This window comes from Acinonyx jubatus, chromosome D2 (assembly GCF_027475565.1).
Source record: "Acinonyx jubatus isolate Ajub_Pintada_27869175 chromosome D2, VMU_Ajub_asm_v1.0, whole genome shotgun sequence".
In the NCBI taxonomy this organism is placed as follows: domain Eukaryota; kingdom Metazoa; phylum Chordata; class Mammalia; order Carnivora; family Felidae; genus Acinonyx; species Acinonyx jubatus.
The window spans coordinates 32,133,768-32,149,429 of NC_069393.1; the positions used below are offsets into that span (position 1 = coordinate 32,133,768).

The 15,662-nt window shown below is 37.3% G+C and overlaps 1 protein-coding gene across 5 annotated transcripts in view; it reads right to left on the reverse strand.

The window, feature by feature from the left end:
- MICU1 (mitochondrial calcium uptake 1) overlaps positions 1-15,662 on the reverse strand; it is a 238,347-nt gene that overhangs the window by 181,669 nt on the left and 41,016 nt on the right. The gene's annotated exons all lie outside the window — the stretch shown is intronic.

A 15,662-nucleotide genomic window follows, 5' to 3' on the forward strand; every position in this document is an offset into this window, starting at 1 on the left:
TGCATTTTCAAAGCAGTTTTTTATTGAGATATAATTGATAACATTTTGTAAGTTTAAAGTGTACAATGTGTTGGGGTGCCGGGGGGGTTCAGTTGGTTAAGTGTCTGACTTTGGCTCAGGTCATGATCTTGCAGTTCGTGAGTTTGAGCCCCGCGTGGGACTCTGTCTTCTCAGCGCAGAGCCCACTTCAGATACTCAGTTCCTCATCACTTCTCGGCCTTTTGGCTAAGATCAAGTGCAGATACTCTGTTCCTCTCTCTCCCTCCCATGCTGGTTCTCTCTCTCAAAATAAACTTAAAAAAAATTATAAAAATAAAAATAAAGGTACAACGTGTTGATTTGATATACTTCTATATATCAATCTGATTGCCACCACTGCATTAGCTAAAATCTCCATTAAATCACATGGTTATCATTTTATTCTGGTGAGAACATTTAAGATCTATATAGTCTCTTAGCAATTTTCAAGTATATAATACTGTATTGTTAACTATAATCACAATGCTGTGCATTAGGTCCCAGAACATATTTATATTCTGACTGTAGTTTCTACTCTGACCAAAAACTCCCCAATTGCCCATCCACTCAGCTTCTGGTAATCACCGTTTTAATGTCTGTTTCTGGGAATTCAGGTTTTTGAGATTCCACATATAAGTGATACCACACAGTGTATGTCTTTCTTTGCTTATCTTCGTAGCAAAATGCCCTCAAGATCCATCAATGTAGAGGCAAATGGCAAGATTTCCTTCCTTCCATTGGCTGCATGATATTCCCGTGCATGTATGTGTGTACAGCACATCTTCTTTAAGTATTTATCTGTTGAAGGACACTTAGGTTGTCTCTATATCTTGGATATTGTGACTAAAGCTGAATTAAACATGGGAGTGCAGAAATCACTTCAAGATCCTGTTCTCATTTCCTTGAAGTGTGAATGGTGGATCGTATGGTAGTTCTATATTTAATTTCCTGAAAACCCTCCAGTTTTCCACAGTAGTTGCATCAGTTTATATCCCCACCAATGGTGCACAAGGATTCCTTTTTCTACACATCCATACCAAAATTGTCATCCCTTGCCATTTTGAGAATAACAATTCTAACAGGTATGAAGTAATATATTATTGTGGTTTTGATTTGCATTTACCTGATGATTAGTGATATTGAGCATCTTTTCATGTACCTGTTGGCCATCTGGATATCTCTGGGAAAATGTCTATTCAGGTCCTCTGCTCATTTTCTAATCAGATCATCTGCTTTTTCACTATTGAGTTATATGAATCATTTATACATTTTGGATATTAACCTCTTAACTCACACATGGTATGCAAATATTTTCTGCCATTCCATAGGTTGCCTTTTCATTTTGTTAATTGTTTCCTATGCTGTGCACAAACTTTTTAAATTGATGCAGTCCCACTTGCTGATTTTGCTTTTGTTGCTTGTCCTTTGTTATCCAGAAAATAGTTTTAAGACCAATGATAAAGAGCTTTTTCCCAGCATTGTTTATCTGAAGGAGTTTTCTTCTGGGAGTTTGCAGTTTTGGGTCTTCTGTTAAAGCATTTTTCTGTGAATTATTTTTTGTGAAGGGTAAGATAGGGGTCCAATTTCATTCTTCTGCAGGTGGTTATCCAGTTTTCCCAAAACTATTTTTTGAAGAGACTCGTTTTCTCATTGAGTGTTCCTGGCTCCCAGTCAAATATTAATTAGCCACATTTGCAGGAGCTTATTTCTGGGATCTGTATTCTGTTCCATTCGTCTATGTGAATATTTATGCCATTACCACACTGTTTTCATTAATAGAGTTCTGTAGTTTGAAATCAGAAAGTGGGATTCCTCCAGCTTTGCTCTTCTTTCTCAGGATTGCCTGGACTATTCATGGTATTTTGTGTTGTGTACATATTTTATGATTTTCCCTCCATTTCTGTGAAAAATACATTGGAATTCTAGTAAGAATTGCAATGAATCTATAAATTACTTTGAGTAATATGGACATTTTAACAATATTAACTTTTCCATGAACACAGAATATCTTCCCATTTATTTTGTGTCTTCTTCAGTTTCGTTCACCAGTGTTACAGTGTTCAATGTATATGTTGTTCATTTATTGGTTAAATTTATTATTAGGTATTTTATTCTTTTTGATGCAACTGTAAATGAAATTGTTTTCTCAATTTCTCTTCCTGACCGTTCACTATTAGTGTACAGAAGTGCAATAAATTTTTGTGTATTTAGTTTGTAACTTTGCTGTATTTATTAGTTTCAAAAGTTTTTTTTTTTTTTTGATGGAGTGTTTAGGGTATTCTGTATATATCATGTCACATGCAAATAGAAACAGTTTTACTTTGGGGTGTCAGGATGGCTCAGTTGGTTAAGCATCCAACTTCAGCTGAGGTCATGACCTCACGGTTCATGAGTTTGAGCCCTGCATCGGGCTCTGTGCTCACAGCTCAGAGCCTGAAGCCTGCTTCAGAGTCTGTGTGTCCCTGTCTCTCTGCCTCTCCCCTACTCATGCTCTATCTCTGTCTCTCAAAAATGAATAAATGTTAAAAGATATACAGAAAAAAAAGAAACAGTTTTTACATTTTCCTTTCTGATTTTGATGCCTTTTATTTTTTTATTATTAATAATTTATTTTTTAATTTATATCCAAGTTAGTTAGCATATGGTGCAACAATGATTTCAGGAGTAGATTCCTTAATGCCCCTTACCCATTTAGCCCATCCCCCCTCCCACAATCCCTCCAGTAACCCTCTGTTTGTTCTCCATATTTAAGAGTCTCTTATGTTTTATCCCCCTCCCTGTTTTTATATTATTTTTGCTTCCCTTCCCCTATGTTCATCTGTTTTGTATCTTAAAGTCCTCATATGAGTGAAGTCATATGATATTTGTCTTTCTCTAATTTCGCTTAGCATAATACCCTCTAGTTCCATCCATGTAGCTGCAAATGGCATGATTTCATTCTTTTTGATTGCCGAGTAATACTCCATTGTATATGTATATACCACATCTTCTTTATCCATTCATCCATCAATGGACATTTGGGCTCTTTTCTTTTTTTTTTTTTTTTTTTAACGTTTATTTATTTTTGAGACAGAGAGAGACAGAGCATGAACAGGGGAGGGGCAGAGAGAGAGGGAGACACAGAATCGGAAACAGGCTCCAGGCTCCGAGCTGTCAGCACAGAGCCCGACGCGGGGCTCAAACTCACGGACCGCGAGATCGTGACCTGAGCCGAAGTCGGCCACTTAACCGACTGAGCCACCCAGGCGCCCCTGGGCTCTTTTCATACTTTGGCTATTGTTGATAGTGCTGCTATAAACATTGGGGTGCAAGTGTCCCTTTGAAACAGTATCCATTGGATACTCTTTCCTGCTTTGTCAAAGATTAGTTGGCCATACGTTTGTGGGTCCATTTCTGGGTTCTCTATTCTGTTCCACTGATCTGAGTGTCTGTTTTTGTGCCAGTGCCATACTGTCTTGATAATTACAGCTTTGTAGTACAGCTTGAAGTCCAGATGCCTTTTATTTCTTTTTCTTGCCTAAGTGCTCTGGTTAGAGCTTCTAAAACTATGTTGAAAAAGACTGGCAAGGGCGAGCATTCTTGTGTTGCTGTTCATCATAGATGAAAAACTTTCAGTTTTCCACCACTAAGTATGATACCACATTTGGGACTGTCATGTATGGCTTTTACTATATGGAAGCACATGCCATTTATGTATGTATGTATGTATGTATGTATATGTATGTATTTATTTATTTAAATTTATGAGAGCAAGAGTAGGGGAGAAGGGCAGAGGGACAGAAAAGGAAAGAGAGAGACAGAGAGAAAAAAAGAGAAAGAGAATACCTGAAGCAGACTCCATGCTTAGTGCAGAGCCTGATGCAGAGCTCATGACCTGAGCTGAAATCAAGAGTTAGATACTCAACCGAGCCACCCAGGCAGTCCCTTGTCTGTCTGTCTGTCTGTCTATCTATTGAAGTACATTCCCTCTATCTATCTACCTACCTACCTACCTACATATCTATCTATTGAAGTACATTCCTTCCTACCTACCTACCTACCTACCTACCTACCTACCTACCTACCTATCTACCTACATATCTATCTATTGAAGTACATTCCTTCCTACCTACCTGCCTACATATCTATTGAAGTACATTCCTTCTATACCTCTATATATTTTGTTGGGAATTTTTATCATGAATGGATGTTGAATTTTTTCTCAAATGCTTTTTCTGTATCTTTCGATAAGATAAGATGATTCGATTCTTTATTTTGTTAATGTAGTATATCACATGGACTTATTTGTGGCTACTACATCACCTGGAATAGGGATACCTGGGTGGCTCAGTCAATTGAGCATCTGACTCTTGATTTCAGCTCAGGTCATGATCCCAGTGTTGTGGAATTGAGCCTCATGTCAGGCTCCATGCTGAGCATGGAGTCTGCATGGGATTCTCCCTTCTCTCTCTCCGCCCCTCTCCCCTGTGCGCTCTCTCTCTAAGATAAATGAATAAATAAACAAACAAGCAAACAAACCAATAAATAATTTAAGAAATGTACCCCTGGAATAAATCCCACTTGACTATGGAATACGTTTTTTTTTTTAATGTTTATTCATTTTTGAGAGACAGAGACAGAGCACAAGTCGGGGAGGGGCAGAGAGACAGGGACACACAGAATCTGAAGCAGGGTCCAGGCTCTGAGCTGTCAGCACAGGGTCCAACATGGGGCTCAAACTCACGAACCGTAAGATCATGACCTGACCCAAAGTCGAACACTTTACCAACTGAGCCACTCAGGTGCCCCATACAATTCTTTTAATATATTATGAATTCAGTTTGCTAACATTTTTCAGACTATTTTTTCATCTGTACTCATTGGGGATACTGGCCTGTAATTTTATTTTCTTGTGGTGTCCTTGTCTGATTTTGGTATCAAGGTAATGTTAGACTCAGAAAAGGAGTTTGGAGTGTTCCCCCTTTTATTTTTTTAAAAGAGTCTGAGAAGGATTCAACAGTGAAAAACTGAAAGCTTTCCTCTATGATAAAGAATAAGCTATTAGGGGCGTTTGGCTGGCTCAGTCAGTTAAGCATCCAACTCTTGACCCAACTCACTGATGTGAGATCAAGCCCTGCATTGGGCTCCATCCACACTGGGCATGAACCTTGGTTAAGATTCTCTCTCTTTCTCTTTCTCTCCCTCTGTGCCACCCCATTCATGTGTGTGTGTGTGTGTGTGTGTGTGTGTGTGTGTGTGTGTGCTCGCTCTCTCTCTCAAAAAAAAAAAAAAAGAGAGAGAGAGAAGCTATAAATGCCCACTCTTGCCATTGCATTCAACACAGCACTGGAAGTTCTAGACATACAATTAGGCAAGGATTGAGACTGAAGAAGTAAGATGATCTTTCTTCACAGGTGACATGATACTATATATAGAAAACCCTTAAGATTTTATAAAAACTGATTACTAGTAAACAAATTCAGGAAAGTTGTAGTATATAAAAAAAATATATATATATATAAACCTATTGTATTTCCATACACTACCAACAAACTATACAAAGAAAAAGGAATTAAGAAAACAATCCCATCAGAAAGCATAAAATACTTAGAAATAAAGGTGACCAGGCCGGGGGCGGGGTGTGTGTGTGTGAAAGATTCATATACAGAAAAGTACAAAGGACTGCTGAAAGAAATTACAGAAGACATAAATAAATGGAAACACAACCCATGTACCCTTATCTTACACCATCCAGAAAAGTCAACTTGAAATGAATTAAAGAATTAAAAGTACACCCAGGGGCACCTGGGTGGCTCAGTCGGTTAAGCGTCCAACTTTGGCTCAGGTCATGACCTCAAGGCTTGTGGGTTCGGGCCCCACGTCGGGCTCTGTGCTGACAGCTCAGAGCCTGGAGCTTCTTCAGATTCTGTGTCTTTCTCTCTCTGCCCCTCCCCCGCTCACACTCTGTCTCTGTCAAAAATAAATAAACATTAAAAAAAATTTTTTTTTTAAAGTACACCCAAAACTATAAAATTCCCAGAAGAAAACATAGGGGAAAAACTCCATGACTTTTGGTCTTGGCAACTGAAGCTAAAATACACAAGTGGAACTAAATCACACTGAAAAGCTACTGACCAGCAATCAACAAAATGAAAAGGTAAACTACAAAACAGGAATAAATAGTTGTAAACCATGTATCTGATAGGAAGTTAATATCTAAAATATATAAGGAACTCCTACAACTCAATAGCAAAAAACAAACAAAAAAACCAAAACCAAATTATCTAATTAAAAAATCGTAAGAGCACTTAAATAAACATTTCTCCAAAAACAAAACAAAACAAAACAAAACAAAACAAAACAAAACAAAAAACCCATAAAATGGCCAAGATGCTCACCATCATTCATCATCAGGGAAATGGAAATCAAAATCAAAGTAAGATATCACCTCATACTTGTTTTCATTGTTGAAAAAACAGGAAAAAACAAGTTTAAGCAAGGATGTAGACAAACTGGAACTCCTGTGCACTGTTAGTGGAAAAGTAAATTGAAGCAGCTGGTATAGAAAAAAGTATAAAGATCCCTGAAAAATTTTTAAATAGAACTATTATGAGGTCTAGCAATTCCACTTCTGGGCACGGACCACAAAAAAGTAAAAGCAGGAACTTCAACAAATATGTATACAGCAGCATTATTCACAATATCCCAAAGGTAGCAGGAGCTCAAATGTCCATCAACAGATGAACGGATAAACAAAATGTGGTGTATACATTGCTACAGTTTGAATGTGTCCTCCCAAAATTCATGTTAAAACCTAACATCCAAGGTAATGGTACTGGGAAATGGGGCCTTTGGGATGTGATCAGGTCATGAGAACTCTTATCCTCATGGGATTAATGCTCTTACATTTTAAAAAAGCCCAAGAAAGCCCCCTTGCACCCTTCTGCCATGTGAGGTTACAGTGAAAAGAAAGCCAGTAATTAGTAAACTGACCCTCGCCACACACTGAATCTGCCAGTGTCATGACTTTGGACTTCTAAGCCTCCAGAACTATAAGAAATAAATGTTTATTGTTTATAAGTCCTCCAGTTTGTGGTATTTTCGTTACAGCAGTCCAAATGGACTAAAACATACATACATACAATGGAATATTATTCAATCTTTTTTCAAAATAGGAAATTCTGACATATGCTACAATATGGATGAAACCTGAGGACATTATATTAAATGAAATAAGCAAAACATAAAAGGACCACGAGATACATATTGGTCTATAATTATTTTTCTTGTAGGGTCTGTGCCTGGTTTTGCTATCATATCCTCATGGCATAAATTTAGAAGTGTTCCTTCCTCTTCAGTTTTTTGGAATAGTTTGAGAAGGACAGGTATTATTAACTCTTCTTTAAACGTTTTGCAGAAATTCACCTGCAAAGCCATGTGGTCCTAGACTTTTACTTATTAAGAGGTTTTTGTGTGTGTGTGTGTGTGTGTGTGTGTGTGTGTGTGTGTGTGTGTGTGTGGTTTTGTTTGTTTTAAGTGATTCGATTTCATTACTGGTAACTGGTCTTTCAGATTTTCTATTTCTTCCTGATTCAGTCTTGGAATATTGTATGTTTCTAGGAATTTGTCTAGTATTTACCTAGTATTTCCTCTAGATTGCCCAATTTGTTGGCATGTAATTTTTCATAGTAGTTTCTTACAATATTTTGTATTTCTGTGATGTCAGTAGTAACGTCTTTCATTTCTGGTTTTATTTAAGTTCTCTCTCTTTTTATGTTTTTGTTCATTTTTGAGAGAGAAAGAGTATGGACATGAGAGTCAGGGAGAGGCAGAGAGAAAGGGAGAGAATCCCAAGCAGGCTCCATGCTCAGTGTGGAGCCCCACATGGGGCTCAATCCCATGACTGTGTGATCACAACCTAAGCCAATCAAGAGTTGGATGTTTAACCAACTGAGCCACCCAGGCATCCCTAAGTCCTCTCTTTTTTTTATTGAGTCTGCCTAAGGTTTATCAATTTCCTTTATCTTTTTGAAGAACAACCTCTTAATCTTTTTTTATCTTTCCTATATTTATCTTTTAAAAATTTTTTTCTATTGTTTTTTAGTACCTATTTCATCTACTTAGTCTATTTTGTTTATTTCTGGTATGATTTTTATTATTTCCTTCCTTCTATCAACTTTGGGCTTTGTTATTTTTTTCTACTTCTTTTATGTATTAGATTAGATTGTTTACTTGAAATTGTTCTTATTCCTTGGCGTAGGCCTGTATCACTATAATCCTCCCTCTTAGAACTACTTCTGCTTCATCCCAAAGATTTTGGAATGTTGTCTTTCCATTTTCATTTATCTTGAGGTATTTTTAAATATCCTCTTTGATTTCTTCATTGATCCATTGGTTGTTTAGTAGCATGTTATTTAGCCTCCACGTGCTGGTGTTTTTTCCAGGTTTTTTTTCCTTGTAATTAATTTTCCTTGTAATTAATTAATTTCTAGTTTCATACAGTTGTAGTTGGAAAAGATGCTTGATGTGATTTCAATCTTAAATTTATTGAGACTTATTCTGTGTCCTACATGTGATCTATTCTGGAGAATGTTCTTTGTGCACTTGAAAAGATTATATATTCCATTGTTTGGGGATGGAATGTTCTGTATATATCTAGTAAGTCTATCTGGTCTAACATGTTGCTTGAAGCCACTGCTTCCTTATTGATTTTGTCTGAATAGTCTATCCATTGATGTATGTCAAAGTCTGTCAAAGTGTGTCAAAGTCTGCTACTATTATTATGTATTACTGTCAATTTCTCCCTTGTTAATAGTTGCTTTATGTATTTAGGTGCTCCCGTGTTGGGTGCACAGATATTTACAAGTTATAGCCTCTTGTTGGACTGATCCTTTTACCATTATGTTATGACCATGTCTTTTATTATAGTCTTTGTTTTAAAGGCTATTTTGTCTAAGTTTTGCTACCCTGGCTTTTTTTCCACTTCCATTTGCAAAGAATACCTTTTTCCATCCCTTTCCATCCATACAATCTGTATGTATCTTTAGGTCTGAAGTGAGACTCTTGTAGACAGCAAATAGATGAGTCTTGTTTCTTTTTCTTTTAATCTTTTCAATCTCTCTATGTCTTGATTGGAGCATTAAGTCCATTTACATCTAAAGTAATTACTGATAGATACTACTTATTGTACTACTTATTGTTCATTGTTTTCTGGTTGTTTTTGTGGTTCTTCTCTGTTCCTTTCTTCTTCTCTTGCTCTCTTCTCTTGTGATTGGATCACTTTCTTTAGTGTTATGCTTGGATTCTCTTTATTTTTTATGTATCTATTACAGGTTTTGGAGTTGTGGTTACGTTACTATGAGGCTCATATATAACACCCTGTGTATATAGCAATCTATTCAAAGTTGCTGGATGTTTATGTTCCAATACATTTTTTATTTTTTTTGTAATATTTTTATTTACTTTGAGGGAGAATGAGCACCAGTGGGGGAGGAGTAGACAGAAGGACAGACAAAATCCCAATCAGGCGCTGCACCATTAGCCATTAGCGCAGAGCCTGATGCGGGGCTCAAACCCACAAACCATGAGATCATGACCTCAGCCAAGATCAAATGTCAGACACTTAACTGTGCCACCCAGGCGCCCCAATGTTCCAATACATTCTAAAACCCTCTCAACAATTTTGTTTTTACTCACCCTCCCAAGAATTTATGTATCTGATGTCATATTTTACATCTTTTTTTATTTTGTGTATTCCCTTAATTATCATATACTTGATTTCACTATTTTTGTCTTTTAACCTTTAGAGAAGCTTTGTAAGTGACTGATCTACTATCTTAACTATGGTTGCTTTTACCAGTGACTTTTTCTTTCATAATCTTCTTACTTCTACTTATGGCCTTTTCTGCTTAAAGAAGTCCCTTTATATTTCCTCTGTGGCCAGTTCAGTGGTGATGAATCTTTTAACTTTTGTTTAGGAAACCTTCTATCTGTCTTTCAATTCTGAATGATAACCTTGCCAGGTAGACCATTCTTGGTTGTAGATTTTTTTTTCCCCTTTCAGCACTTTGAATATATCATGCCACTCCCTTCTGGGATGCAAAGTTTCTGCTGAAAAATCACCTGATAGCCTTAGAGGTATTCCCAGTATGTAACTAGTTGCTTTCCTCTTGCTGCTTTTAAGATTCTCTCTTTAATTTTTGATATTTTAATTATTATGTTTTGGTGTGGACCTCTTTATGTTTATCTTATTTGGTGGTCTCTTTGCTTCCTGGACCCAAATATTTCCTTCCCCAAGTAAGGGAAGTTTTCAGCTATCATTTCTTCAAATAAGTTTTCTGCCTCTTTCTCTCTTCTCCTTCTGGGACCCAAGAATGCAAATGTTAGTATGGTTGATGTTGTCCTAGAGGTCCCTTAACCTAGCCTCATTTTTTTAAATTCCTTTTTCTTTCTGCTATTTAGCTTGGTTGCTTTTCACTACACTGTCTTCCAGATCACTGATCCTTCTTCTGCATCCTCTAATCTGCTGTTGATTCCCTCTAGTGTATTTTCATTTGGTTATTTTGTTCTTTAGCTCTGATTGGTTCTTTTTTATATTTTCTATCTTTGTTAAAGTTCTCAATGGGTTTACACACTTCTCCCAAGTTTGACAAACACCTTTATGACCATTAACTTGAACTCTTTATCAGGTAGATTGCTTACCTCCATTTCATTTAGTTCATTTTTCAAGGTTTTGTCTTGTTTTCATTTGGAACATATTCCTATATTTTTATTTTGCTTGACTCTGTGTTTCTATGTATTATATAGGTCAGCAATGTTTCCTGGTGTTAAAGGTAGTGGTCTTATGTAGAAGACATCTGTGGGGCCCAGAGGTACAATCTACCCTGGTTACCAGAACCAAGTGTTCCAGGGGTATCCCCTGTGTTGTCTGTGTGCACCCTCCTGTTGTGACTGGGCTGCAACTGCTGTGGGTACACTGGTAGATGGGGCTGGTCCGAGCTTGGCAAGCTTAGAGGCCAGGTTGCAGCTGCTGTGGGTGTCTAGCGGATGGGGTCAGCACGCGATGTGGTTGGCCAAGAGGCCTGGCTACAACTGTTATGTATGTGTTCATGAGCAGAGCTTCCCCCCTAACTCTCCCAAGGAATCACTTTGGAGGGGTACTGGTCCTAAGGATGCCCATCAGGTGAGGCAGGGTGGAAGCTGCTTGCCCTGCCGTGACAGAAGGAGACCACAGGGAAATGCCACAGCAGGGCAAGCAGTGCTAGCCATGTAGATGGAGAACGTCAGAACTGGCGCCTACATCAGGCCAGCTAGGCTGAAGTAAGGCAAGAGAAATGGTGGCCACCAGCAGTTCCACTCCTGAAGAAAGTTCACACAGAACCCCGCCCTTCTGGCACAAGCCCTAAAATCAGTGAATAAATCATCACATACGGCCCAGGTGCTTTTCAAACTCCGTCCAATGGCTGGATCTCAGAGTGAGTGAGATTGTGGAGGGGCCCTGTAAGAGCAGAGTTGTGGTTTCCTATGGCTCTCCACCTCTCCTGGAGTTATGCCCTGCTGATTTTCAAAGCCACACAAAATGGACACTTGTCTTCTCAGCATAGGGTGGGTGCAGGGAGTGCCCAAAGTGGAGCCTGAACCTGGTGCCCCTTAGGAAGGGCCTCCACACCTGTGATATGCCTTCTGTTTGTGAGGTCACTGGCAATCCTTTTCAGACTGCTGGGTTTTTTCTGGGTCTCAGAGCAAGTGAAACTACATATGAGCCCTCTAAGACCAGAATCTCAGTTTCATATAGCATTTTGGGACCCCTGCATGTCAAACCCATTGGTTTTGCAAGTCCAATATTTTCAGGCTCCTCTCTCCAGGGAAAATCCCAGGTGATGGGGTGACTAATGTGGGGCACCAACCCCCCCGCCCCCACTCCTCCAGAAGAAGCACCACCTGGTAAAATTCCTTCTCTGTTCAATGTTGTTGCTCTGAGGATAGGGTTTTTTGCAGGACTGTGTTTCTGCCTCTTTATCCATCTTGGTGTGGTCCTTATATCTTATGTTGTAGATGGAGTTCATACAGTTTTCAGATCTTTTACAGAGGGAAATTACCCATATGTAGCTATAGATCTGGTGTGTCTACAGGATGGGGTAAGTTCAGGATCTTCCTATGCTGCCGTCTTTCCAGCTCCTCCAATTAACAATATTGTCCAAATGGTACTTCTAGAGATTCAAAATATAATGTCCAAAATCTTTTTAAAAATAAGTAGACACAGCAGATAAGATACTGCAGAAAAAGTGATCAGTGATCTTGAAGAAACAAACAAAAACTCCAAAAACTGAAGCAGAGAAAGAGAGAAGGCTGTATAAAATATAAACAAAACCTTGATGATGTGTAGGACAATACCAAATGGTCTAACACATGTGTGAATGAGTCCCAGAAAGTATATGTATATGAGGGGGGTTGTGCAGATGGGAACAAAAAAATTTAATGAAGAAATAATGGGCAAAATTGTTCAAATTTCATAAAAAGCATAAATTCACAGTCTAAGGAAATCAATAAATTTAAACAGAATAAGCACAAAGTAAACAGCACTAAAACATCATAATCAAATTGCTGAAAACAATTTAAAAAATCATAAAACTAAGCCAACGAAAAAGATATCATTCACACATAAGAACAAAGATAAGAATTACTATGGACTTTTCCATAAAAAAACCTGAAGACATAATCCAGCAATGCTACTTCAGGTTATACACCCACAAGAAGTGAAAGCAGGGGCTGCAAGAGATATTTGTGCATAAATGTTCACTATTCACAACTATTCACAATAGTTGAAAAGTGGAAACAACCCAAGTATTCATTGATAGATGAATAGATACACAAAATGGTATATAATACACACTATGAAAAACTAGTCAGCCTTTAAAAGGAAGGAAATTCTGATACATGACATGTGGATGAACCCTGAAATTACTATGTTAAGTGAAATAAGCCAGACACAAAAGGATGAATATTGCATTATCCCATTTATATAGGCACTAGAATAGTCAAATTCATAAAGCAAAAAAGCAGAATACCCAGGTACTGGGGGAAGTTGACTGGGGAATTACTGTTTAATGGGTCCAGAGTTTCAGTTTGGGAATAATAAAAAAAATTCTAGAGATGAATGGTGGTATTGGTTACACAACAATGTGAATGTAATTAATGTTAATGAAGTTAAAAATGGTTAAAATGGTAAATTTTATGCTACATATATCTTACCACAATGAAGAAAAATACTAGAATATAATGAGGATTCCATACTGAAGACAAAAAAAGAAAAATCAAGACTGGAGACAACTGAATGATATACTTAAAGTGCTAGAAAGAAAAAAGTCAACCTAGAATTCTATATCCAGTGAAAATATCCTTCAAAAGTGAAAGCAAAATAAAGACATTTCCAGACAAAAGCTGACAGGATCTATCTCCTGCAGACAAGAACTCCTAGTAAAGGAAGTACTTTAGGCTAAACGAAGAATGATACTAGATAGGCTACATAGCCAGTTTAAACCCAAATATTCAGACTTCAAACCCTGAGTCCTTAATACTATATCTCAGTATCTTTTTTAAGACTGAGTATCTAAAAACAAAGTAAAATGTGACAAATGTTCTTTCTCTAACAATACCGTAATATGGTTTCTAAGGATCATACTTAAGTTAATTCATGAATTTAGGTAGTAAACCCAGTCTTTACACATACCTAATTGTATAACCCAGAACGTATACACTTTGGTTTGAAGGCAAACATTCCAAATTGTATTCTTTGTCATCCACCTATATAATTCAAAACTATAACAACATACGCTAAATATTTATTTTTTGTTCAGGGAAAGGGATTGGGGATGGAAACTTCTACATTAGACTTTTTAGATCCTATTGTTCTTTTGTCATTTAAATTTATGAAGTTTAAAGTTTTGAAATTTAAGTTTATAAATTTAAAATTTTTTAAACTTTAAAATTATATCATGCCCTCTTTTAAAAAGAAGTTTATTTAAAAAAAATTTTTTAACATTTATTTATTTTTGAAAGAGAGAGAGACAGAGACAGAGTGCAGGTGGGGGAAGGGCCAGAGAGAGAGGAAGACACAGAATCAAGGCAGGTTCCAGGCTCTGAGCTGTCAGCACAGAGCCCGATGTGGGGCTCAAACTCATGAACCATGAGATCATGACCTGAGGCAAGGTCAGACGCTTAACCAACTGAGCCACCCAGGCGCCCCTGAACTTTATTTTTTTTAAAGAACTTTAAATCTCACTTCTTAGGAAAACATTTTATTTCTGCTCATTTCACAAGTTTTAAAAAGAGAATGGAAAAAAGATATAAAATTAAAGGGCAAGCCCTATGCCTGTATTCTCTGACTGATAACTCACAATCATTTTATTTATTTATTTTTTAAACTTTACTTATTTATTTTCAGAGAGAGAGTGAGTGAGCAGGGGAGGGACAGAGAGAGAGAGAGAGGGAGAAAGCTAGAATCCCAAGCAGGTTCCGCGCTGTCAGCGTGGAGCCAGACGGAGGGCTCAAACTCACAACCGTCAGATCATGCCCGAGCCAAAACCAAAAGTCGGACGCTTAACCAACTGAACAACTCAGGAGCCCCAACTCACAATCATTTTAGAGAGTGTTTGCTATTGATCTTGATCTCCATATAAACATGAAAATTTCAACAATTTTTTTTTATTTTTTGTTTCAAAACTTTAGAATAATTATGGTTCTCTCTTTATAATTTCCTACATGGCACAGCAAAGGCACAAGACTAACAATCTCCGAGCACTAAAATCTTGGCACTTAGGTATATTTATGATTTTGAAGCATTCATCAAATTATAATCTGTGACAAAACATACTGTCAATATGTAGATTTTCTGCTTTTGGATATTTTGGGGCTTAAAAATTATAACAAAAAGAGGAATGTTTCCTCTACATACCAGTCCAAATTATCTTCTTATTCTTTTTCTGGGAGTAATATTACACAAAAACAACACAAACTAAGATAAGTAAAATAATCTAAACTTGTTCATTAGCATTTAATCTGAATAGTATAAACAAAGTGACTCAAAGAAAAATAGTAACTTCTTAAACATTCAAACCATCAAACAACTTCTCAGCTTCTTCAGGTAGAGCCTGTTGTCATCTTTGATATTAGACTAAGCCGAAAGGCAATCTAAATGCACCTGCCTAGAGTCCTCTAATTCCATTATAGGAAAGCATTCCTGAAGAAATTGCTAAGCATTTAATATTTATTACAGTGAAAGGACAAAAAGTGTGTTTCCCATTCCCCCTTTCCTTCTTTTGCCTCCCTCTCTTCCTCCTTCCATCTAGATCTTTCTCCCCCTCTCTTCTTCCTAAACCCATGCACCCCTTTCTAAGGTACCTGCACCTGCATCATCATCTCAAACTAGTATTAGTGTCTGTCAGTAGATCATCTTCCCACTCCAGTTTATTCCATTATTGTTGCTGTATTAATGTCTCTTAATACTTGTTTGTGATCAGACTCTTGCTTCAAACCCTCTTAGCTCATCATTGCCTACAGATTAAAATCACAACTTTTGGCATAGGAGATAGAATCTAATATAGAATCTTTTATATCACAACTCCAACTTTTTTTTTTTTTTTTTGGAAACCCAGTCTTTTCTGCTA